This window comes from Herpailurus yagouaroundi, unplaced genomic scaffold (genome assembly GCF_014898765.1).
Source record: "Herpailurus yagouaroundi ecotype Mexico unplaced genomic scaffold, PumYag 180, whole genome shotgun sequence".
In the NCBI taxonomy this organism is placed as follows: Eukaryota; Metazoa; Chordata; class Mammalia; order Carnivora; family Felidae; genus Herpailurus; species Herpailurus yagouaroundi.
Window position 1 is genome coordinate 10010907 of NW_024412411.1, and position 27651 is coordinate 10038557.

The following is a 27651-nucleotide window of genomic DNA, read 5'->3' on the forward strand; positions in this document are numbered from 1 at the left end:
ATCATTAGCATTTTAATCTTTAGACACATGAAACTATTTATAATTTAAAAGTATTGTGTAGGACTACTAGTAGAGGCAACAAGCATTTATCAAGACCTTACTATGTTTCAGGAATTTTACTAGATTAATCATCACAAAAGCTCTTTGAGGAGAATTATATATTTGTTTGTTTCAATTTAAAGTCCAAAAATTTGTGCCTGAGAAGTAGGTGATCTTCACAAAAGTCTTAAAGCTGGTGAAAGGTATGACCATGATTTAAAATTAAGTCTGTCTACAAACAAAAACTAAAGGAGTTCATGAACACTAAACCAGCCCCGCAAGAAATATTAAAGGGGACTATTTGAGTGAAAAGGAGAGGAGAGACCAAAGTAACAGTAAAAGGTAGGAAACACAAAATCAGTAAAAATGAATATTTCTGTAAAAAAGCAGTCAAGGAACTCACAAAAATAAAAGGGTATAAAATATAAAAACATATACCTTAAACAAGGGGAGGAGAGGAGTAAATAATGGGTTAAAACTTAAATAAACATCAAGTATAGACTACTATATGCAGAATAGGTTATATGCAAATCTAATGGTAACCATATATCTAACACTACTAATATATATGCAAAGAATAAAGAGAAAGAACAGGACTCCTGGGTGGTTCAGTCAGTTAAGCATGCGACTTCTGCTCAGGTCATGATCTCTTGCCTCATGGGTTTGAGCTCCACATCAGGCTCTGTGCTGACAGCTCGGAGCCTGGAACCTGCTTCAGATTCTGTGTCTCCCTCTTTCTCTTGGCCACTCCTCCACTTGTGCTTTCTCTCCCTCTCCCCTCCCCCCACCTCTCTCTCTCAAAAATAAACATTAATTTTTTTTTAATGAATACAGAGCATTCCTAATACATAATAAAGAAAAACAGCAAAACATGGAAGAAAGACAAGTAAGGATAAGAAATAATCTTCAGAAACAATAACAAAACAAATAATAAATTGACAATAAATATATATGTATCAATAATTACTTTGAATGTAAATGGACTAAATGCTCCAATCAAAAGACACAGGGTGATAGAATGGATAAAAAACACAAACAAAAACAAACAAGATCCATGCATATGCTGCCTATAAGAGATTCATTTTAAACCTAAAGACATGTACAGATTGAAAGGCAGGTGGAAGTTGAAACATCTATCAAGCAAATGGATGTTAAAAGAAAGCTGAAGTAGCAATACTCATGAGACGAAACAGACTTTAAAACAAAGGTTATAACCAAAGACAAAGAAGGACACTATATAATAATAAAGGGGACAATCCAATAGGAAGATATAAGAATTGTAAATATTTATGCTCACAATGTGAAAGAACCCAAATACATGGAAGAGTTAATAACAAACATAAAGGAAGTAATCAATAATAATAGGGAACTTTAACACCCCACTTATATCAATGTACAGATCATCTAAACAGAAACTCAACAAGAAAACAATGGCTTTGAAAGACACCCTGGACCAGATGAATTTAACAGATATATTTGGAACATTCCAATCCAAAACAGCAGAACATACAATCTTACCAAGGAACCAAGTGCACAAGGAACATTCTCCAGAATAGATCACATACTAACTCACAAAACAAGCCTCAACAAAGCCAAAAAGATAATAGCCGTACTATGCATCCATTCTGGCCACAATGCTGTGAAACTAGAAGTCAACCATAAGAAAAAAATCTAGAAAGACCACAAATACATAGAAGTTAAATAACATGCCACTAAACATGGGTCAACCAGGAAATAAAAGAAGAAATAAAAAGTTCATGGAAAAAAATGAAAATGAAAACTCAATGGTGCAAAACCTTTCAGGTGCAGCAAGAACAGTTCTAAGAGGAAAGTATACAGCAATAAAGGCCTACCCCAAGTGGCAAGAAAAATTGCAAATAAATGACCTAAGTATTCACCTGGAGGAGCTAGCAAAAGAACAAACAAAACCTAAAACCAGCAGAAAGAAGGAAATAATAAATATCAAAGCAGAAATAAATGAAGTAGACTCTAAAAAACATGACAAACCAAAATAGAAGAGATCAATGAAGCCAGGAGCTGTTTCTTTCAAAAAAAAAAAAATCAATAAAATTGATAACCCTCTAGCCAGATTTATCAAGAAAATAAGAGAAAGGACCCAAATAAATACAATTGACAATGAAAGAGTGCTGATGCTGGAAGCCAAGCTATCCCAGCCTGAGTGGCAGGGCCCGGGCTGTGGACGGATTGGTGACTGCAGGGCGGCCTGCCAACAGTGTAGCTTCTTGTCCTCCCGCTTTTAGGTAATTTGGCCTTAAAAGTACCTGGGGTATTGTCTGTTGGGGAATTGCCCTCGGCAGGCCCCCTGGGAAAAGAACCATTAGGGAAGAAAATAAGGCTCCGCAAGAAATTGTGCGGCCTTACGTTTAGCCCTTGCCATCCTCTATGGAGACTCCTCTACTTACAGGAAGGATGATAGCCTCAAACCTTTGCCAGCAAAGAGGGCCTGTAAAGGAGAGACATATGGATTTGAAAGCCCCACTCCGGCAACTAAGGAGCGTATCTCTGGGCACAGGTGACTTTGAACCCTAGGCCCACCTGGCCCCCCGGAGGCATTCCTGATGATGACTGAACCTAGTCGGTTAAGCTACAGAATGGTTCTTTGGTTCCTAGGTGCATTGTCTCTCTGAGAATGTATGAGGCATGGGTTTCTAAGGCCTTTTCAGCCCCTTTCTGGCACCTCGGACCGAGGCAAACACATTGTTCTTCTGGCCTCATGTGGTTAGGAGGTCATGTCCCTGTAACTGTTCCACTTGAGGTGCTGAGAAATGGAGGGCCTTTCACGAGAACAGCAAAGCAAATGCTTTGTAGATTATAGATAAACGCAGATGCAGAATGGAATAATGTAAGAAATTAATCTATAATCAAAGGGTATGCAGGAAAGTTAGGGGAAAATTGCCATGTTATTTCTTAAAGGTTGTTTATACATAGGAACATTTTCAAAATTAGGTAATGTTAGAAAAACATAAATGACGTAGGCTACAAGGAAATCATAGCATATATAATGCCACGTTTACTACAATAAATTGGCCAGTTCAACACACTGCTGTTGTCTGTGTCCATTTTTATTTTAGTTTTAGTTTTTTATTTTAGTTTTTATTTTCTAGTTTTTTATTTTAGTTTTGTTTTATTTTCACTGACGCCGTTCTTCCTTCGGGAACCCCTGGTTGCTGGAGCTGGTCTCCGGCAAAAGAGAAGAAATAACCAACACCCTGGAAATAAAAACAATTATAAGAATGTTATGAAAAACCATACCCCAACAAATTGGATAACCAAGAAGAAATGGATAAATTCCTAGAAACATAAACTACCAAAACTGAAACAGGAAGAAATAGAAAATTTGAACAGACTGATATCCAGCAATGATTCAAAAAACTTCCAACAAACAAACAAAAAAAATCCAGGACCAGATGGCTTCGCAGGCAAATTCTACCAAACATTTAAAGAAGATTTAATACCTTATCTTCTCAAACTATTCTAAAAAAATACAAAAGGAAGGAAAACTTCCAAATTTATTACATTGACACCAAAGCCAGATAAATACAGCACACACACAAAAGAGAACTACAGCATAATACCCCTGATGAAGACAGATGTAAAAATCCTCAACAAAATACTAGTAAAATGAATTTCAACAATACATTAAAAAAATCATTCACTGTGATCAAGTGGGATTTATTCCTGGGTTACAAGGGTGGTTCAATATTTGCAAGTCAATCAATGTGATATAACACATCAATAAGACAAAGGATAAGAACCATATGATCATTTCCATTAGATGCAGAAAAAGCATTTGACAAAGTACAACATCCATTCATGATAAAAACCTTCAACCAAGTAGGTTTAGAGGGAACATAGCTCAATATAATAAAGGCCATACATGAAAAACCCACAGCCAACATCATCCTCGATGGGGAAAAACTGATAGCATTTCCTATAAGCTCAGGAACAAGACAAGGATGTCCACTCTCTCCACTTTTATTCAACACAGTATTGTATTTGCTAGCTACGGCTAAAAGACAACAAAAAGAAATAAAAGGCATTCAAGGCATCCTACCTTTCCAAGGTAAGGAAGAAGTAAAACTTTCACTATTTGCAGACAACATGATACTATATATAAAATATCCAAAAGACTCCACCAAAACAACTCCTGGAACTGACAAATGAATTCAGTAAAGTCACAGGACACAAAATGAATCCACAGAAATCTGTTGCATTTCTATACACAAATAATGAAGCAGCAGAAAGAGAAATGAAAAAAAGATCCCATTTTCATTTGCACCAATAACAAGAATATATCTAAGAAATAAACATAACCAAACAGGTGAAAGACCTCTAGTCTAAAAACTATAAAACGCTGATGAAAGAAACTGAAGACCACGCCAAGAATTGGAAAGACATTCCATGCTCATGGATTGAAAGAACAAATATTGTCAAAAATGTCTATACTACCCAATCAATCTCTATCAAAATACCAAAAGCATTTTTCACGGAACTAAAACAAACAATCCTAAAAATTTGTATGGAAGCACAAAAGACTCCGAATAGCAAGGCAATCTTGAAAAAGAAAAGCAAAGCCAGAATCATCACAAGGCCAACCAACTTCCAGTTACACTATAAAGCTACAGTGAACGAAACAACATAGTACTGGCACAAAAATAGGCACACAGATCAATGGAACAGAATAGAAAACCCAGAAATAAACCCACAACTGTATGGTCAATAATCTTCCACAAAGCCGGAAAGAATATCCAATGGAAAAAAGATAGTTTCTTCAACAAGTGGTGTTGGGAAAACTGGTCAGCAATATGCAAAAGAAAGAAACTGGACCACTTTCTCTCACCATCCACAAAAATTAATTTAAAATGCATTAAAGACCTAAATGTGATACCTGAAACCACAAAAATCATAGAAGAGAACAGAGGCAGTAATGTCTTTGATATCAGCCATAGTAACTTTTCCTAGATAGGTCCCCTGAAGCAAGGGAAACAAAAGCAAAAATAAACTATTAGAACTAAATCAAAATAAAAAGCTTCTGCACAGTGAAAGAAATAACAAAACTAAAAGAGAACCTACTGGCGTTCTAGTATTTCAGGGTGGAATGGGTGGAAGTGGGGGTAAGAAGTGGCTGCAGTGTGGATGGAAGGAGGCCAGAAGCTGAGAGCAAGCATGGGCTGGGTGGGCACCATGGTAGGGATCACCACCATGTAGGCGGTGAAAGGCAGGATCTACGTTCTGCAGCAGCAAGCAGGTGATACAGAGGAATGGGCGGAGAACCTGCAGTGGGAAGTGGAGGAGGAAAGGTGGCCAAGAGCAGGCTGAGGCTGAGGTGGCCTCCTTGACCCCTAGGATGCAGCTGGTTGATGAGGAGCTGAACAGTGCCCAGGAGCACCTGGCAGCTGCCCTGCAAAAGTGGAGGAAACTGAGAAAGCTGCTACTCAGAGCAAGAGAGGTATGGACGTTATTGAAAACCTAGCCTTAACATATGAAGAAAAGATGGAACTCCAGGAAATCAACTCTAGGAAGCTTAGCGCATTGCAGAAGAGGCAAATCTAAAGTCCAAAAAGGGGGCTCAGAAGTTGGTGATTATTGAGGAGCACGAGGAATGACCTGAGCTGGCATAGTCTCGTTGCCAAGACATGGATGAGCAGATCAGACTGATGGACCAGAACCTGAAGTGCCTGAGAGCTACTGCAGAAAATTACTCTCAAGCAGAGGACACATATGAAGAGGAGATAAATATTCTTACAGATAAACTCAAGGAAGCAGAGACCCGTGCATGATGAATTTGCTGACAGGTCAGTGGCCAAACTGGAGAAGACAACTGATGACCTGGGAGATAAGCTGAAATGCACCAAAGAGGAACACCTCTGTACACAAAGGATGCTGGACCAGACTCTGCTTGACCTGAATGAGAGGCAGAGCAGCCCAGTCCTGCTCTGACACTGCTCCTCCCTCTCAGCCCGACTCCTCCTAAGGCTGAAGCTGGCCTTGAAACTGAGAGCTGATCTTTAACTGGAAGGCTGCTTTCTCCTTTTGCCACCTCTCCCACCCCAACCCCTGTGTCTTTTTCGCCAAACTGTCTCTGTCTCTCCCCAGGCATTCCAGTTGGGCTTCAAGCTGAGCACCCTGGGGACAATGTTTTTTTGCAATGTGTGCACAATGCAAAATGTCTTTAAAAGCATGTTGTGATGTACACACTTTGTAATTACCTTTTTTTCTGTTGATGTAGTAACCATTTATACAACATCCAAATAATTCCACAGTTCTGAAGCAGCAGTCTAACCCTCCTCACATTTGGAAAGAAATTTTTCAGCTTAACACATACTGCCCTCTCTCCAAATTTATTTTGAAACTTCACTTCTTTAGGGTTGGGGCACATTGGCCATCCTGTCTGGCTGAGAACTCTCTCTACAGTCTGTGGGCTGATAATATGCTGATCTTTTAAGTTTCTTTCCCTGCCCAGTTCCCCTTTTTGGTGAGGTTACCATGAGGTCTGTTAGGTGTTTATCCTGCAGCTTATTGGCTTAAAATGCATTCTCCTTTGGTTTGTTCTCTGTGACACTGATTGAGAGAAAGAAACTAATAGTAAAACTGTTTTGATACAATTGTCTTTTTGAAATAAAGAAACAGTCCCTCCAACCCCCCCCCCAAAAAAAAAGAAAGAAAAGAAAAGAAAAGTAAAGAAAAGAAAAGAAAGGCAACCTACTGAATGGGAGAAGATATTTGCAAGTGATTTATCTCATAAAGGGTTAGTATCCAAAATATTTAAAGAACTTCTAAAACTCAACACCTAAAAAACAAATAATCCAATTAAAAAGTGGGCAGAAGGCATGCACAGACATTTCTCCAAAGACATATACATGGCAAGCAAATACATGAAAAGATGTGCAACATCACTTACCATCAGAGAAATGCAAATCAAAACTACAATGAGATACCACCTCACACCTGTTAGAACAGATGAAATCAACAACACGAGAAACAACAGGTGTCAGTGAGGATGTGGAGAAAGGGGAACCCTCCCACACCATTGGTAGGAATGAAAACTAGTGCAGCTACTCTAGAAAACAGTATGGAGTTTCCTTCAAAAGTTAAGAATAGATTTACCCAATGATCCAGCAATTGCACTCTTGGGTATTTACCTAAAGAATACAAAAGCACTAATTCAAAGGGACATAGGTACTCTTATGTTTATAGCAGCATTGTTTGTAATAGTCAAGATATGGAAGCAACCTAAATGCCCATCGATAGATAAATGGATAAAGAACAAGTGTCTGTGTATGTATATATGTGTACATGGTCTGGAGACTTTATATATATATAAAATCTACTGTGTGTGTGTGTCTGTGTATACACACACACAGACACACACACACACACAGAATATTATTCAGCCATAAAAAAGAATGAAATCTTGTCATTTGCAAGGACATAGAGCTAGAGAGTATTATGCTAAGTGAAATAAGTCAGTCAGAGAGAGACAAATAGCATATGATTTCACTCATATGTGGAATTTCACTCATATTTGGAAACAAAACGAACAAGCAAAGGGAAAAAAGAGACACAACTTAAGAAACAGTCTCTTAATTTTAGAGAACAAACCAATAGTTACGAGAGGGGAGGGGGATGGAGGGATGGGTTAAATAGATGATGAGGATTAAGGAAAGCACCTATCCCAGTGAGCACTGGGTGAGGTATGGAATTGTTGAATCGCTGTATTGTACACCTGAAACTAATATAACACTCTATGTTGACTAACTGGAATTAAAATAAAAATATGAAATCTAATATGGCTAAACATTGTAATTTTAAATAAAATCAGTCTTAAAATTTCATCCTCCAAAGGCTGTATTTACGAAACCGATCATATGCAAATTTTACAGAGTACAACCTTACAATCCTGTTGGTGGACACTATGAATGCCTAGATTTAAGATGAGATAGATTTATCTCACTTCCACAATCAACTTCTGATAACTTTGCCATCCATGGATTTCATACGACTAATCTAGTTTTACCATCAGTTTGCATCCAATATGAATTATGGATTCCGATGGCATCATATCACCTTCAAAATAATGAAAGCATAGAACACAGGATGAGAACATGACATGTGGGGCCAGATCTGCATGGGTTAAGACCCTTAGTTCCTTGTTCTAAATGTGACCTTGGACAAGTGACTCTATCCTTTGGTGCCTCTGTTTTAAGACCTATAAAATGGGGATAATCATAGTTCCTAACTCATAGAACTGTTACAAGAATCTAGTAACTATATAAGCAATATGCTTGGAACATCGGTCTGCATATAGTAGGTATTAGAGTTTAATTATTCTTATTACCTCTTCCAGTTCTTTCCATTACCTCCTCTATACACAAACAGTATATCCCTGGCCTACAAAATTAGTTGTGGATTACTGTGGACTCTGAGTTCTATAACACTATACCTTTGAGTGATTTGTTCCCTCTGCCTTAAAATTCTCTCCACAGTTTCCAGGCCTTGGAAGACTCTTACTTTTCCATCAGACCAAAACTACTTTCACCTTATCTCAGATTTCCTTGATTATTTTTGGCATGATTAATTACTGTAACTTACACAGCATCCAGGGACTCTTCTTTTAGAATATTTGATATAATTAAAAATACTCAATGACATATCTGTTTTCACTCCTAAGCAAAATTGTTTTCGATGACAAGAATGAAATTGCATTAATTTCTACACTTTCAAAAAGTGGTGTTCTTATGGTAGACATTAATAAATAAGTGTATTTTGAATAAATGAATGAATGAATGGCAACATCAACGTGTTTAAAAACAACATAAGGGCTGCTCTCATGCCAGGTGGGAACCTCACTATACTGTTTTTTGGAAGTTCTTGCAATAAGTCTGCCTTTCATGCAATACAACATGATTAATGGGGTCATTTTAGTATGTTAGCAATTAAGTCTTCGGGTATGGTCTGGATCCTACTCTATAATCAAGCATATTATAATAAGACTTCAGGATATTTGAAACAGGGCTATAAAGAGTAAATCACATTTTTTTGTGAAGAGTAAAATTCTTATTTATGTGGAAGACTAGGGAAAGGGAAAAGAGGGGGAAAAATAAGATTAGCTGCTTTCTTACATTATTGAGTGTCACACCTGCTCTCAGGACCTTCACAATGAGTCTCTCATTTCTCATTCAATTTTTATGTGAGGTTAGGTTGTATCCCACATCACAAAGTTATAGGGATATTTTTCAAATTTTATTTTTGCAATATTCTGCAAACGTTCCTCCTGTGTGTTTGCATTTGTACATATGTGTGTAGTCAGGTTTTCTGAGGTGTAATTTATACACTCCAAAGGCTTTTGGGTTTTCTATCACTTTTCCCCTTAAATAGGGTGACCACAAGTATCAGTTTGCCTGGTGTTTCTGGTAGGTTTCCCTGAGCAGCAAACTTGGAGATGGACTATGGATGCTAGAGTGAAAGATACTGACTAGACAGTATCCTGGGATTTACATTTGTGGAAGGGAAGGGAAAGAAGCAGCACTGGACAGAAGGAAAGGAGGAGCTGCAATGAACCTCAGTGTAGCTCCAGCCAATCTCATAGGAAGCTCTGAAGCTGAGTAGACCCTACAGAATTGTCCTGAGTTGAAGATGGCAAGCCTTTATATCTCTTCCGCACCAACACACACACACACACACACACACACACACACACACACACACACTGGATCAGTCATTGGTTGCTCTGAAAAAGGAGTGTGATGGTGGGTAAAGTGACTTCCCTACACTGAGTCCATCTCCCTTAAGGGGGATATGGGTAGCATATCACACTATCTACCACGCCTGCTTGTTCCTGGCTTATGCCCATTGTCCCAATGTATTTATGAATAGTGCCCCCCTTCACACTCAAGATTATCCTAATTTGAACAACAATCCCCTACCCTTAAATCATGTCTCCTGGACATTACAAACCTGGGGGAAAGGAGGTGCAAAGGAAGAGGGATATTCTGGAAGGAAAGAAAGAAAAAACTGAACTCATAAGTCCTTTTAACCATGAGGGAATATAGGCAAGAAAAAGAGATAACAAAAGGTCAAAGAGGAGTGAGTCCTCACTTTTTCTTTCTTAGTGGGAAACTTAGAGGAGAAGAGAGTAATAGAACTATCCAGAGTTATGTTTCTGGTGACACCTGAGAATATGAGCGGTACAGAGATCTATGGGTAGCTTGTAGCATCAAGTGTCTAGAAGAAGCTCTGGGTGTGGCATCTTCAAGAAGGTATGGTGCTACAGCATGAAGCGACAGCAATGTGAATGTGTCTAGATAGGTGGACTGTGGCAGCTCTATCAGATCCCACAGCATGGAGTGGGATGTGCACAAAAAATGGGAATCTGTGCATGTCCTAGCATGAGGATACCAGAATCTAATAGAGCTATAAAGATCCTCTGAGGGAGCAGGGAGACTTCATAGGCTCTCACTCCAGCAGGGCGTGTCATCACATTGGGGCAGCAGACCAGATAAGCCACTGTGCAGCAAAGAGCAAGGAGAATGCAGAAAATACAAAGTAGAATATTATAATATTCATGGATTCTATCCACATCCTCATACCTATTTTGGCTTAACTGGCTTATTAGTCTGAAAGGAGAAACAGGTTTGTGAGGCAGAGCCCTTTCTTCTTTCTGTTGGCAGCAGCTACTTGCTGGTTGCGCCAGAGCCTCTGTGTCAGTAGGTCAGTCCATCTCTGTTTAGTATTAGAAAGATCACTTGCTTGTATATATTAATCACGCTAAAAAAATCCACTTCATCAGTAGTGAAGGCTCACTGTTGGCCAGGCGGCGGTCATAACAGTGGTCACTGCCTACACATTTAGTAATATTAAACGTTCCTGTATCAAAACTTGCTGAATGGGTATCAAAAACACTGGAGAAAGTCCTCAGGATTGTTTTTAAGCCTTAGGAACCAAATAGTGAGGAATTACATCTAATATGTTTAGGAACATATCCTGTCAAAGCATGAGTGAAAATGAGGCTAGTTCCTCATGGTTGAAAAGCCAGTTTAAAAGTCCAGCAGGGCACCCGGTATCTCCATCGGCTCAGTCGGCTCTGACTCTTGGTTTCAGGTCAGGTCATGATTTCACAGTTCATGAGTTCTACCCTTGCATCTGGCTCTGTGTAGACAATGCAGAGCCTGCTTGGGATTCTCTCTCTCTCCTTCTCTCTGCCATGTGTGCGCTCTCTAAATAAATAATAAAAGCTTTAAAAAAAAAGTCTAACACAATGACTTCTGGATTTTTTTCTAAGGGCCTATTTTAAGAATGCCATATCGCCAAGACTTCTGACAGGAGACAAGCAAAATTATACAGAAAAAGCTCAGAAATTGATCTACCCAAGTGAAAAATAACAATCTCTCAATACAAAGATGCTTTATGAAAACCTTTGCCAGTTTAGTTGGTTCACATTTTCTTTATGTTTGGATAAGACTAATGCAAAATAAAAATATATGAACTAAGTCTATTTTTTTCAAGCGTAAAATAGAAATTACAAGTTGTAAGAAAGTATATTATCAAATATTAATTAGCAGTGCTTTTGTCTGAAGTATATAAAATAATGGTATGCCTTAAAATAACTACATTTCCCTGGATTCAAAGAAATGTGATATTTTGGTCATTTTATTTACTTCTTTGCTGTTATTTCTCAACTGGCTCAAACTTTGGAGGTGAGGGGTACTATTTATAGAATCCTTTCAAAGACTCCCAATGCCATTCTTGTGGAACGTGAACTTTTAAACAAAAGTGAAAGTGACTTTTTTAAATGAAAGGGGATTATTTAAAACAGAAGAGACTCAGGTATGTATAATTACTAAGCTTATACTATCATACTATCCAATAGTTTAGGAGATTCACAGAAGAAACATTAGACCTGCTACAGGAAATAGAAAAGCAACATTTAACTCATGAATTTTAATAATACTCAGGAAATACACAGCTTACTTGCACAAACAATTGTTGGAGATGAGGACAAACATGTAAAAGGGCTTGATTAACCTGCCCAAGACCACACAGCTAGTACAATTTAGCTAAGAGTTAAACCCCCAGGCCATTCCATTCCAAAGCCCTTTCTCATCCCAAAGTAACATACTCTCTTCCCTTTCCACACATTGTACTATCATTGTGTGAAGTTTAATTGTCTCAACTTGACAATCTTTAGTGTTACCTGAAGTAGGTAAGAATAAGGAAAAAAATGAATGGAACCAAAGTGTTCTGCACGGCATCTGGTTTTTGATTCTGGATTTTGATAGTTTAAGCTTTGGGGTCAGTGTGTACATCTGAAACTATAAAGAGATTGTAAAAAGGGAAGGTCCTTAAATTCATGCTTGAAATAAATCTATGGTTAACAAGGCTCAGGTTTGAAGCTAATGAATATTTAATTAAAATGTTTGACTTCATCAAGGAGACTTAGTAAATTACTGTCAAAAGTGCTACGCCTATTAACATCCTTTCCAGCTCATGAATGTACCTAGAGCTAAAGTACAGACAAGATGATCAAGATTCAAAGGATGTTGCACTCTCAAGGTCTTTAGAGATCATCTCATCCGGTGCTTTTTGACATGTGTTCTACTCAACGCAGTTCCTAGATATTGTCTAAAAACAGGGGATTCTTTTATCAAATGAGCTGAAAATATAATCACCTGGGAGATTCTAGGCCCCATCAACCTAGAAAAAACTTCAAGAAATCTAATTAAAAAACAACAACAATAAAATTAATCCATTTAATTCCCAGCTTTTCCTAAAACTGATTTGGCCATTTAAAAATGGTTTCTCTATATTTTAACAGATACCAAAAGCTCAAGGAACAAGTGGTTCTAATGCTCATTTAATGTAAATACCACATCATTTTGCTTACAGTAAGGGAAATGAAGCTCAAAGTGAGCTTCTGGAGCTCAACTGACCTACTGGAGCCATCTAATGAACTAATGATCAAGTCAGGGGGTCTACTGATCCAGATCTACATTTTTTTCCCATTAGAAAGACTTTAGAACCTACTGTTTGAGAAGGTGTGTCATGTACCCCATAACATTTAACGGTCTTTAGTGAGCTCACAGGTTTTGTAGTTTTCCTTCCAGTTTTAACATATACCTGAGGGACTACGTTCCTCTTCCACAATTATGCAAAGACTTAGCTTCACTTCATTTCAACATTTAATCAAATCTTGCTTAGTGTCCCTCCCCCATCCCTTCTCCGGAGCTGCTAATTGCTTTATGTGCATCTCTACCCTGAATATTCTTAATTGTGAAAGAGTTTAAATGGATATGGGGTTTAAATTTGATTTATAAAAATCTCTTAAGTGGTCTTCATTGCCTTTAGTGGAAAGTATCCTTATTTCCTTTTCCGTTTGAAGAGGTGTTAATTAAATACTTTGAGTTAATTTAAAATTAACAGTGGATGTAATTTGATGTCTTTCTATTGAATCAGCAAGTTCTAAATGAAGATTCTCAGGTCAAGAAGATTCTTGTTTTAGGTGTGGTTAATCTAAGTGAATAGACCATTTCGGAGAATGAATCATCTGTGCTTCTATAATTATATTATGTGGAAGGGGGATCTCAATGCAGAGCCCAGTCCACTTTGAAATGCAAAGAAAATTGTGTGCCTAAACAAATTGAACCTACCCACAAGTACAGAGGGGCCAGTGGCTTTCATGGAGCCTGTCATCTGGCAATACACTAGATAATTCTGTAGAGTTGTCAAAGCTGGAAAATCTTTGGAGATCAAATTATCCAATTCCCTTACTGTGAAGACTAGAACACTGAAACCCATACAAGAGAAAAATGAGCTCAGGGTTACCCAGTAAATTAGCACTAGTGTCTGAAATTGAGCAATTGCGGGGCCCCTGAGTGGCTCAGTCAGTTAAGTGTCCAGCTTTGGCTCAGGTCATGATCTCGTGGTTCTTGAGTTTAAGCCCCCCATTGGACTCTGCTGACAGCTCAGAGCCTGGAGCCTGCTTCAGATTTTGTGTCTCCCTCTCTCTCTGCCCTTCCCCCACTCAAGGTCTGTCTCTCTCTCTGTCAAAAATAAATAAACATTACAAAATTTTTCAAAATTAAAATAGAACAATTGTCCTTAACTTATAACCCCTAGATACATCTACGAGTCACAAACTTATAGGTTAAGCCAGTTTTTGTTCTTGTAAAAGTCATGGAGGCAACAATCACTGCAGCATATGAATTTCAAAGTGTGGCACACCATTCTTTTTGGTTCAGCTTTCCTGATATATTTACTTTTCAATTGCTGTATAACAAATTATTACAAATCTAACAGCTTGCAACAACACATACTCATTATTTCATAGTTTCTACGGATCAGGAGTACAAGCGTGGCTCTTCTGGGTCCCCTGCACAAGGTCTCACAATGCTGCAGTTAAGATGTTTGCTAAGCTATGTTCCTTTCTTTTTTTTTTTAATTTTTTTAAGTTTATTCATTTTTGAGAGAGAGACAGAGACAGAGCATGAACAGGGGAGGGGCAGAGAGAGAGAGGGAGACACAGAATCCGAAGCAGGCTTCAGGCTCCAAGCTGCCAGCACAGAGCCTGATGAGGGCTCGAACTTAATGAACCACAAGACCGTGACCTGAGCCAAAGTTGGACGCTCAACCAACTGAGCCACCCAGGTGTCCCAGGACGCATGGGGACATGCTTTCTTTCTGGAGCATGGGGTCCCATTCTAACCTCATGTAGCTGGCAGAATTTAATTTCTTGTCCTTGTATGGCTAAGATCCCTACTTTCTTGCTGGCTGTCAACTCTTAGTTCTTAGAAATTGTTCACAACTCCTTACCATATGGCCCTCTCACAATGTGGTAGCTTATTTCTTCACAGTCAGCAGGAAAACTATCCCCATATTTCTTTTATGTGCTCACCTGATTAGGTGAGGTCCATCAGGATAATCTCCCTGTGGATTAACTCAACATCAAATGATTAGACACCATAATTGCATCTGCAAAATTCTTTCACCTTGCCACATAATGTAATTGAATCATGATGGCACATCCATTATGTCCACAGGTCACATTACATGGAAACATTCACTAGGCAGTAGGAACTTTGGGACCATCTTAGAATTCTATTCACCATACCAGATCAACTTCACCTTCTTCCAGAGACGGACGTAAGGGGAAGTTTATGTTGCTTACATTTCAAGTCTTTTCACTTGCATGGCCACTGCAAGTACTAGGAATGGTTGGGAGTTACAGAATATTCTAAGCAGAGAGAAGAAGATAAGTTTTGATATGGCAGCATTTCCATTTAAACATTTCTATATAAGCTAATTCAGAAAGAAAGGGACCTGATTCTCTAAAAATCTTGTGTGTGTGTGTGTGTGTGTGTGTGTGTGTGTGTGTGTGTGTGATTTCTTTTCTTATTCTAAATAAATATGCCCTATATCTTACCTAATTCTATGTGTGCTTTCCTCAATAAGGGCTCCTCAACTTTTGCAAGCTTCAGATCTCAAAACTCATGGCCCTGTCACTCACATGATTTTAGGGCAATACCTGGAGCCACTGCCTATCTTAGAACGCATTAGGATTTATAATATTTATCATTTTATAGTTGTGACATAAGCTATGGAAACCCTAATGACCCTTCTATGCTTGCCTGTCTCCTATCATCTTCAAAAATCAATAAATGGGCCTCATCTCTCAGTTGGTTTGGGAACCCTACTTCAGCGCTTATTTTTGTAATACCACATGGATTTTAATTATATTTCCTTTCGTATCCTGTCTCTCTACCTCCATTATCTCAATCTTAACACTCCACCTAACTGAAGCTTGTCCTTAAGAAGGGAGGAGTGCATTTTCCTTTCTAGTTTCTCAATGCTTAGTCTCATTAGGCACTCACAGATTTTTTTTGCATAAATACAGAATAAATAGTCGGAGTGTGTGGTTGCATTTAAAATTATGATAAAAAAGAAAAAAGTTAATGGCATTGGTTTTGGACACAAAACTCATTGAATTTTTTTTTTTTTCAAAATTGTTTCTCCTTTATACTATTGTTTAAAGGATTACTTTTCACACTAACATTTTTATTCACAGAACCATAAAATGTGAAGGCCCTGGGCTTAGTGAAGAGACTTTGCATATTGAAGTGTAAATCTGGGCTTGGGAAAATGACCAGGTCAGTTTGAGACCTGAGTATCCTCATCTGTAAAATAGACTTAATTTCAATCCCAGCATTGCTATGAAGATTGATAGTGAGATGACATATCTGAAAGTACCTAGTAGCTGCCTGGCACATCAGTAAATAGAATTAAACAAAAACACTAATAATAACAACAAACTAATACATTAAAAATCCACCCTAGGCACCAGATGGAATAATTACAGTTATTTCCATTTGATAGTTGAGACTCAGAGACAGTAAGTAACACAGGAGAACTAAAACAGGCATATGAACTTAACCCAACTATTTAATCTCTCTTAGCCTCAATTTCCCCATGGGAAAAGTGGGAATAGAAACAGATAATGTTTATATTACTGGGGGGATAAATTGAAATAGCATATGCAAGAGTGGCTAGATGGTACATAGCACAGAGTCAAAAAAATTAAAAAAAAAAAAAAAAAGAAAAGAAAGGAAGCAAAAACCAAAAGGTAATGGAGAGAAAGAGCCAAAAACTACAATCTAGGAATCAGAGAAGTAATTATTTTTTCCTATTTTGAAACTGCAAAAATTGAGGCTCATAATACACAAATATCACGTCCAGCATCACACAACTTGATGCTGACAAGATGGAACTTAAGTCTCCTTGCACTGTGTAGGTTCTTTGTATTGCTGAGCTCATCTGTGGCTCCTCAGCAAATGCATATCCCACAAGGCATTAATTAATTCCTAGCTGCTCTGCGGAGACTATATTAGTGTTATGAGCAGATCTGTACTTTAGGCATACAGAGGAACTTGGTTCACAAATGCCATATTGGAATTCCAGATTAAGGGAATGCCAGGTTATACACAGAAGGCTGTAGGTCATTGCCAGACAATAATTTCCCTTTAAAATATTCTCCTGTAGAGAAAAGGATTCAATTTAATAAAATTGAGTAAATTGAAAAAAAAAAAAAAAGAGTATGGCATGGTAGCTAAGCAGTCAGGTTCTAAAGTCAGACTGACAAGGGTATTAGCCTGAGCCTACCACTACCTTAGGCAAGTCAAATAAATTTCTTTTCTATAAAATGAAGATAATTTCTACTTCTTGAGATTGCTGGGCAGATTAAATGGCAAAATGCATATAAATTCTCAGGAAAGTGTCTAGAGTAGCTCTCTGTTAATGTTAACTACATAGTAGTCCAAGCGCACCTGTGTAAAGGCTGCATTCCTATGCAACCTCACAGAGGTGCTTCCTGGACTGTGTTATTCTCCATGTTTGCCCACACCTAAAATGGACAAGGATTTGTAGTGCAGCTCTGTATTTGTAAATGTTCCTATTGGAATCATTTGCTTCTGCATTTGATACATAGTTTGATACATTTTTGCAACTAAACACCACTCATGTAATTAGCAAGGATATCCAGACCATAACCAGCACCCAGAACCCCCTTTCGTACTCATCCAGTCACAATCCCACCTGTCATCCAGAAGTAACTTTGATCCGATTCCATCAACATATATTAGGTTTACCTGCTTTTAATTTAATATAAAATGAATTATTACAGTGTTTATATTGTCTGAATTTTCCCTCAATATTATGTTGTGAGATTCATTTATCTTTGTGAACATAGTTGGAGATCACCCAATTCTCATTGCCTTATATTCCATTGTATGAACATGCCACAACTACTATCCATTTCATTGTTGACTGACATTTGTGTAGATTCCAATTAGGGGCTGTCACAAAGTTGTGATACATGTTTTAGTATGTAGACTTTGGTAAACATGAAAATGCGCTCTGTTGAGTACAAAGCTAGGCAGGAGTGAATTGCTCAGGTTACATTTAATGGTCAGGTTTAGTAGACATTCTCAAACAGTTTACAAATGTCTGTACCAAACTGCAATTTTACCAGCAAGTGTAGGAGAGTTCTGGTTCATTCCCATCCTTGCCAACATTTGACATGTTCCATCTAGTTCATCTTAGCTTGATGGATATGTAGTGATAAAGCATTATCTTTTTAATTTATATTCCCTCATGACCAGTGAAGTTGAACAATTTTTTCATATATTTTGATAGCTATTTGGATATCCTTTTTTGTGTGTGAAATACCCAAATCCTTCGCCCCACTGGTCCATTGGGTTGACCACCTTTTTCCTATTGATTTATAGAAGTTCTTCAGGTCTTCTGGATGTAAGTCCTGTGTCAGACATAATATACTGAAAATATATTTACCACTCTGTGAGATTCCTTTTTCGTTCTCTGGGCAAGTAGATGTTCCTAATTTATAACATATTGTGATTGATGTGGGAAACAAAGACAGAAGGAAATGGCAGGTAAAATTAAATTTCCTTATAACCTGTAGCCCATTGACAAATACTTGAGGCTGGCAGAGTTTCTACAGGAACTCCCTACTGTCTTAATGCTAATGCTTTGCTAGAGGGAAAAACAACCCTAATTTGACAATAGCTTGGCCTCCAGCATCCTGTGAGTCTTCTTTAGTATATGAAAATCTCACTGGAAACTTCCCCCAGACTTTACCTCCCCAACTGCATAGTATATAACCTGTCTCTCTTCATGGTCCCTTGGCAGCTCTTCCTGCCCATGGGTCCTGTCCCTATGCTTTAATAAAATCACCTATTTTGCACTAAAGACGTCTCAAGAATTCTTTCTTGGCTGTTGGCTCTGGACCCTAAGAACCCCACTGTCACTCCCAAAAAGCTTCATCAATGATTATTTTATTTCAAAAATATATTTTAAGGGTTCTGTTAGCTGTATTAAAAGCAACTGTTTTCTTCTGCTGCTGAATAACAGGAATGCAATGAGGTTCAAATATTATAGCTACCCAAAGTAAGTTCAATGCTTCCATCCAAATCCCATGCTCCACTGTGATCTACTAGAGGCCCAAGCTAATCTGTCTTGCCTTAGGATACCAAGCCCTCTCTTATTTTCTTATTTCTTCCACAATTAGCTCTAGCCATTAAAATCTGTAATAGACTCATCAGTATTATATGGGCAAAATAGTACTGCTTAATAATTTTAAAAGAAAGTATGGCACATAACAAGGTAGATTGTAGGGAGAATTATTATATTTGGGAAGAGGTAGAAGATTTTAAACAAGACCTGTGTAAATGTAAGTTGAGTTAAGTAGTATGTTCAGGAACTTGACCTATATATGTAAGTAAAAGATGGCATTATTATGATCATTCATTCATCTACTCATTCATTAAGTACCTATTGTTTCATATTGATATTTTTAGTTTTCCATATATTTATTTGACTCTTCATTGGATTTTGTCCAAAGCAAGGGCTGGCACCCAGATTAGTTTCAAAAATCCTTTCCCACCATGTCTCTTCGGTCTCTTCTGCCAAGGATCTCAAAATTGAATGAGTGAGATACAGCTCTACCGTCCTGTCAGGAACATGTTACAGTATTGTCAAAGACAGTGTTTTTCAGCCAGTGTCCTGGGAGCATGGAGATATTTAAGATTGTGATGAAAAAAATCTTCACAGTAACAGATGCCTAGAGCTAGGTTTGAAGAATGAGGACGTCTTCAGGTATAAAAGGAAGGAAATGCTAGATTTTTTTGGCTGGCTCATTGGTTTTTAATCGCCAGGAATTACCCAGAAGGCAGGGTGTAAGTAAAATCAGTGTTCTTTTACTTACATAAAATACCATTTACTTCAGGCAACGGATGAGAATTTGTAAGGCTGGGATATAGCTACCCATTGTTCACTGGAAGAGCACATACAGTTTTAGATAAAAAGGGAGAAAGAACATTTCTCTACTTTGTTTTTGCTACACTATGGGGCATCTCATAGAATCTGCAAGGGAAGATAATGCACAGAGCAATCTTACAGCACAACAGATGGGTGCTGCAGGTGACATCTGAGGTGACCGTGTTAGCCTCCAAGACCATCCATCAGACTGCATAGGCCCAGTCTAGTCTCAGGTGCCATCTCAGGCAAATTAATAACAATATGTAAAAATCTCCTCCAAAGGCTAAAACTTTTTATTTTGATTTTGTCTTTAAGTTCTTGGGTTATCTTTCATTAAAAAAAATATGTATAACAACAACAAAATGTGGAAAATCACATATAAACCAACATTTTAAGTAAACACAGAGAATACATGCTCTGTTCCTCTAAAATACCCAAACATGTCCTCGTCAATAGCTTTGAAATATAATGTGAATCGCATAAAAATTTTAACATGTTTTAGTAGTTACATTAAAACAGTAAAAACAAGCAAAATTAGTTTAATAATATATTTTATTTCATCCAACATATCCAAAATATCATTTTAGTAGGTAATCGATAACAAAATTATTAATGAGAATATTTTACATTCTTTTTTTTTTTGTATGAACTAAGTCTTTCAAATCAGGTGTGCATTTTACACTTAAAGCACATCTCATTTTCCATGAGCCATATTTCAAGAGCTCAGTAGCCTCAGGTGGATAGTAACTGCCATATTGGACAATGAGAATAATTTTTAAAAGGAAGTTAAATTTTTAGTAATAAATGTTAAAAGAATAACTTCAATTCAAAGCTAGTTATGCCCTGCACATATGTGTTTTATAACACATTTTACAACACTTGTGTTTTATAACACAAGGCACATTTATAATGTGCCTTGCACATTATGTGTTATTTTTTTAGAATAATTTCAGGTTGACATAAAAATTGGAAAGATAGAAGTTTCTGTCTACACTGCACCTGATTTTCCCTACTGCTAACATGTATATTTTCTACAGCACATTCATCACAATCAATGGGACCGATATTGACACATTCTTATCAACTAAACTCCATACTTTATTCATAGTTTGTTAGATTTTCTTAATGTCCTTTTCCTATCCCAAGATTCCATTCAGGATACCAGGTTACATTCAGTTGTCAGGTCTTCTTAGGCTGCTGGGCTTGACAGTTTCTCAGATTTTCCCTGATGACCCTGACAGTTTTGAAGTCAGACATTTTACAGAGTGTTCTTCAATTTAGGTTTGTGTGATTTTTTTTTTCCCTTATGGTTAGACTGGGGTTATAAGCTTTGAGAAGGAAACCCTCCACAGGTGAAGTGCTATTCTCACACATATCAGTGGTACATGTGATCAACATCTGATTTATCACTGGTGTTGACATTAATCACCTATCTAAGGTAGTATTTGCCAGGATTCTCTACCATAAAGTTATTTTTCCTCTTTTCCATACTGTGCTCTTTGTAATCAAGTCACTAATTGTAGTCCATAATCAAAGAGTAGAAGGGCAAGTTTTTATATAAATTATTTGAAATTCTGTGTGGGAGATTTATTTCCTTTTCTCTATTTATGTTTTATCATTTATTTATATCAGCGTACACTTTATTTTGTACTCAGATGTAGAGGGTAATACTACATTATTTTGTGACTAAATTGTTGCATCTTTGGCCATTGGGAGCTTTTTCAGATGGCTTTTTTTCATTTCTTCATCATTTTGTGTTCTGATCAATTCCTTAGTTTCTAGCACTACTAGGTGCCCCAGGTTTAGCTTGTATATTCCATGTCCCAGCTTTAAAATCTGCCATTGTTCCGTTCAAGGACTATTGGAACCTTCTGTTGGAGCATGGTGTTAGAAACCAAAACCTGGGTACTGAGTCACATTATCTTTTGATGAAGGAGTCCTGTCCTCTTCTATAAATGTACAGACTACTGTATACTTTGATGAATTTGGTATTTCAGGTTGAGCTTGATACGCCCCAGGGGCTGCAACTTTTAAACGCCATTTCTCACTCCTACAGCAGGTAAGAAAGGCTAGCTATATGTTGATTTTTCACAAAGAACTCCTCTTTTTTCAAATGAAGATTGACAGTTTTTACGTGTGCATGAACACTTAATTGAAAATATTCTCTGACGTAATATGAATAATAGAGAACTGAAAATGAAGAACTTTCTAGGAAACATTTTCCATGAAAACATCATTTCACAGATTTATCTATCCTTGTGGATGGGCTATCTGTCAGAATGTTTTACTTGAACTTGAAAAGAACTGGCCGTGGAGAACTCTACAACCACACAGCATCGACAATCACATCCATAGTTTATTCAGTGCTACTTGCCGGGCACTGGGCTAATTAATCTGGACCAGGATCTCACTTAATCCTTAAAACAGTCCCATGCATAGATGTTATTTGTTACCTCTCATTTCTACTTAACAGTTAAGGAAACAACCTGAAAAATGAACTTACCCATAACCACACTTGTAGACAATGACTGAGATGGAGCTTTGAGTGTGAATCTCTCTGACCCAAATTAGCTTCACTTACCCAACCACTGTACTATATGGCCTGAAATAGGGCCAGTCTTCTCAGACTGCCTGCTTCAATATAACTTTAGTGCTTAATATATAAGGTTACTTGTAATTTTAAGAAAAAACAATATTTGCTTCCAGAACACTGAAATTTTGAATGAGCCAGCACAATCACCATAAACATGGCTGGAAAATTCCACCAAAACTCATCTATATAAAGACTTAGGAGAAAAGAGGGCATATTCATTGGGAAATTCTCTGGGAAATCATGTTAAGTAAGAAAATTTACATTTGCTTTTGCAATTCAATGTTTTATACAAATAGTGATATAAATATGCAGATTTGGTTGGTATAAATAGCAATACCAAAGGATTGCCACTAATAAATGAAAATTTCTTATATTTTCTTTTATGTTTAATATTAAGTTAGAAAACAGCAATGAAGAGTAGAAAACACATGGGTTTGGAACCCAGCAGAAACTTGATTAAATTCTGCCACTTATGAACTGAATAATTTTTAAAAAGTTTCTTGAATGCTCTATGCCTCTATTTTCACACTAGTAAAATGAAAGAAATAAAGGAATGCTATGAAGGGTAAGCAAGATAGCACATGCAAAGTACAGTATTCATTCTCACTACTCTGCACTATTCAGCTACGCCACAACAACATGAACATATAACGATAACATGCACAGTGCGGATAGCTGAGTTCAGTGGTGTGGATGCCTGGTACAATACGATTCTCACAGAAATCCTTTCAGATGTGCATTACTGTTATAGTTAATTTCACAAATAAGGAAGAGATACTTAGGAATATAAAGAAATTTATCAGAGACAGGGTGCAGAAAGTCAGAGTTTGAACCCAGTGTTGTTTAAAACTCTGTTCACACTATGGTCTAACTGTTCTGCTTAATGCATGATAATGCACATTAGGGTCAATAAATGAATGGGGACCAATGAGTGAATGAGAACTAATCTTTTTTTCTCTCTCCAACTAAGTAAAATTCAGCCAAATTAGAAAGGAATTTCTTAATCCTTAGGCCCAGCTTTATTCCCTTCTCTTTCTTGCCTGCAAACATGATTTTGTAACAAGTCTGAAACACTCATCGCTCATTCTTTTGTGTGAAAATTGCACCAGCAAACTCCAGTCCCATCCAACTTATAATAAAAAAGAGTAAATGACAAGTCTATTATTAAAGTTTTGATTAGTACTATTAGCCAAAGTCCAAAGAGGGTTTTTGTTCAACAGATCTGAAAAGCCAAACAGGCAAATTTTATGTAGGTTTCTATGCATTTGCCACAGAATGAATGACTGACATTTCAGATTGTCAAAATGTCAAATTCCTTCAAAGATTTCCAAATAGGATGGAATAGGGGTAACTGCTTTTCATGTTTCCAGAAGACTGATAATTTTAAAGTTTAACCTCTCCTTTGCCAAATAAATTTACGTTTGGCATTCTTGCTTTCTATGCTTGCTAAATCTTAGAGATTTTCTGAGAAGCAATCTAAGCTGGGTTATATTAGAGATACTGCTCTGGAATCAATACGGAGCACTGTGCCCACAGTGGCCCACAGTAAGCCATGCAAGACAGTGAATTCCCATTTTAATCACTTTTAATCTGTGTCACTTTGGGGATGATCTTGGAATGTGACTTATATTCTCAAATAAAAAGCTGTAGATGTAATCCATTATTGGTATAGCCTACTCAGCTTCCATTAAGAACCAATGCAGCAGACCGTGGCATTATATAACATCCAGTCTACATTCTGATTTGAGAAAAGTCTTGAAAATTCTGAAAATTTCCCATTAAGTTTTGGAATGAGGTTTGTACCCAGGTAGAGGAGGGCATGTGTAGTGGAAAGAGAAATAGCTTTGAATCAGACAGGCTTAGTTTTCAGTCACTGCTCTGCCATTTACTAGTTTGTATGCCAGTGTGGGCCAATTTGTTTTAATGGCTACAGAGTAAGTCCCTAACCCCACCAGCGCTTTTTCAAATATATGCTAATTGGTTTCACTGGAAATCCTGCAGAGATTATTTGGAACATTTGTTGCAATTCCATTATAATGTTAAAAAAAAAAAAAAGATTGTGTGTTGCCAGTCCTCTCCCTTCACTGCTGCCAATCACACTGCTAAAATGCAAATAATGTAACTGGCCCACTAACCACCTTCAAGGGCTCTACACTGCCTGAAGAATAAAGTCTAAGGCCCTGAGAAGGATGGGGGCAGTGGGGGGGGGGGGGGGAAGACTTGTACACCACTCTTGCTCTCTTTGCTACCATTGTCTGTCTCAATATTTATTTTTCAGCTCTTTCAAACTTTTGTGCTGTAAATGTATAGTATGATAATCATTGATATATATAGATAGAGATATAGATGATACAGATATAGATATAGATTTAGATATAGATATAGATAGATATATTTCCTGAAATCATCACCAATATTCAGATAATGAATATATCCATTACCCATTATCCATATACCCAAAAATTCTTCTTCCTTATTTTATTTTTTTTTAATGTTTACTTGCTTTTGAGAGAGACAGAGTGTGAGCGGGGGGCGGCTAGTGGGAGCAGAGAGAGAGGGAGACACAGAATCAGAAGCAGGCTCCAGGCTCTGTGCTGTCAGCACAGAGCCCAAAGCAGGGCTCGAACTCACAAACAGTGAGATCATGACCTGAGCTGAAGTAGGATACCTAAGTGACTGAGCCACCCAGGTGCCCCATCTTCTTCCTTATTTTAAAACCACTCCTACCTAATTCTTAGTTTCTGGATAACTACGGATTTGTTTCTTGTCACTGCTGATTAGTGTCTACTTTCTAGAATTTTATGTAAATAGAAATCAAATAATATCTGCTCTTTTATATGGCTTCTTCATCACAGAAAATTATTATGACATTCTTCTGTATTACTGCATGTCAGAAGTTTATTTTTATTGTCTTTTATTGTGGGGTTCTGTTGTATGGCTACACCACAGCTGATATATCTATCCATTCACCTGTTGGTGGATATTTGGGTGGTTTCCAGTTTGGGGATGATACAAATGTTGCTACAAGCATTCATCTATAAGTCTTCACATAGATGTATACTTTAATTTTTCATGGGTAAACACCTAAGAATGTAATGGTTGTATCAATTGGGAAGTGTTTTTAACTTTCTAAGAAATCACCAAAATGTTTTTTCAAGGGTTTTTACCACTTTACCTCTCTACCAGCAGGACATGAGATTTCTAGCTGCTCCACATCCATGTCAACAATTGCTGTCATCGTTCCTTTTAATCTTAGACATTCGAATAAGGTGTAGAGTGGCATCTTTTGTGGTTTTATTTATTTTATCTTTTGTGGTTTTAATTTATATTTCCCTAATGATTAATGACAAATGCTTACTTACTATACATATGTTTCTCTGGTGAAGTTTATGTAAAAATCTTTCACTTGTTATTTATTTAGTTGACTTCTTATAATTAAGATTTGGAGTTCTTTATATATTATGGGATGAAATTTCTCATCGGATATTTGATTTGCAAATACCTTTTCCATGTCTGTAGTTTTTAAATATGCTTATTGTCTTCTAAAGAGCAAACATTTAATTGTGATGAACTCTAATGTATTATAACTGTTAGAGATCTTGCTTGCAGTGTCATATCTAAGAAATTTGCCTAACCCAAGGCCACACTGTTTTTTTCCCATTTTCTTCTAGAAGTTTTGCAGTTTTATATTTAAAATTTAGATATATGATCCATTTTGTTAATTTTTGTGTATAGTAAGAGGTATGAATCCAAGTTCACATTTTTGCGTATGAATAGCCAATTGTTTCAAAACCATTTGTTGGAAAGACTATCTTTTTTCCAATGAATTGCTTTTGTAAAACCTCAGTCAGTTGTAAATAAATGTATGGATCTATATCTGTGGATCTCTATTCTGTTCCATTGATCCATAAGTCTTTATGCTGCTACTACACTGTATTAGTCCAGGAGCATTATAGTAAGTCTTGACATCAGGTAGTATAATTCTTCCAACTTTATACTTCTTTTCCAACATTGTTTTGGCTACTCCAAGTATTTTGTATTGTCATATGAATTTTAGGATCAGGTTGTCAATTTTTACCAAAAAAAAAAATGTTTTTTTATGGGAAATTTATTAGAATTGCATTGAACCCATAGACAAATTTGAAGAGAATTAAAATGTTCATATTGATTCTTACCAATCACGAACACAGATTATCTCTCCACTGATTTGGTCTCCAAAATCTTTCAGGAATGTTTTTCGTTTGTTTCTTCTCAGGATATAAGTCTTGCACATCTTCTGTCAGATTTTTCCCTAATCATTTCACATTTTTGACACTACTTTCCTTTTTTTTAAGTTCATTTATTTATTTTGAGAGAGACAGAGACAGCATAAGTGTGGGAGGTGCAGAGAGAGAGAGAGAAAGAGAGAGAGAGAGAGAGAGAGAGAGAGAGAGAGAGAGAGAATCCCAAGCAGGTTTCATGCTACTAGCTTGTGGAGCCCAATGTGGGACTTGAACCCACAAACCACAAGATCATGACCTGAGCAGAAACCAAGAGTCTGTCACTTAACTGACTGAGCCACCCAGATGCCCTAATGCTACTTTAAGCAGAATGTTAAAAACTAACGGTAAATTTCTAATTGTATCCTGCAACCTTGCTAAACTTACTAGAGTCTAATAGCTGTTTTATAGCCTCCGTAGGATTTTTTTTTTACATGGACAATTATACCATCTGCAAATAAAGACAGTTTTAATTTTTCCATCTCAATCTGTATATCTTTTCTATCTCCCTCTCTCTTCTTCTTTTTCTTTTTTTCCTCATTGCATATACTAGAGTCTTCAGCATAATGTGGAAAGCAAGTGTTAAGGCAGACATTCTTACCTTGTTCCTGATCTCTGGGAGCAACATTCAGCCTTTCAACATTCTATACTGTTTCACAGGCTGAGGAATTTCCCTTCCTGTCCAAGTTAATCAGGAATAAGTTTTTTTTTTTTGGTTTTTTTTTTTTGTTTTTTTTTATTTATTTTTGGGACAGAGAGAGACATAGCATGAACGGGGGAGGGGCAGAGAGAGAGGGAGACACAGAATCGGAAACAGGCTCCAGGCTCCGAGCCATCAGCCCAGAGCCCGACGCGGGGCTCAAACTCACGGACCGCGAGATCGTGACCTGGCTGAAGTTGGACGCTTAACCGACT

At 37.3% G+C, this 27651-nt stretch overlaps 1 protein-coding gene and 1 pseudogene across 4 annotated transcripts in view; one reads left to right on the forward strand and one right to left on the reverse strand.

Annotated features, from left to right (window-relative positions):
- TENM4 (teneurin transmembrane protein 4) overlaps positions 1–27651 on the reverse strand; it is a 2953639-nt gene that overhangs the window by 2156296 nt on the left and 769692 nt on the right. The gene's annotated exons all lie outside the window — the stretch shown is intronic.
- On the forward strand, positions 5245–6000 carry LOC121039176 (tropomyosin alpha-3 chain-like; annotated as a pseudogene).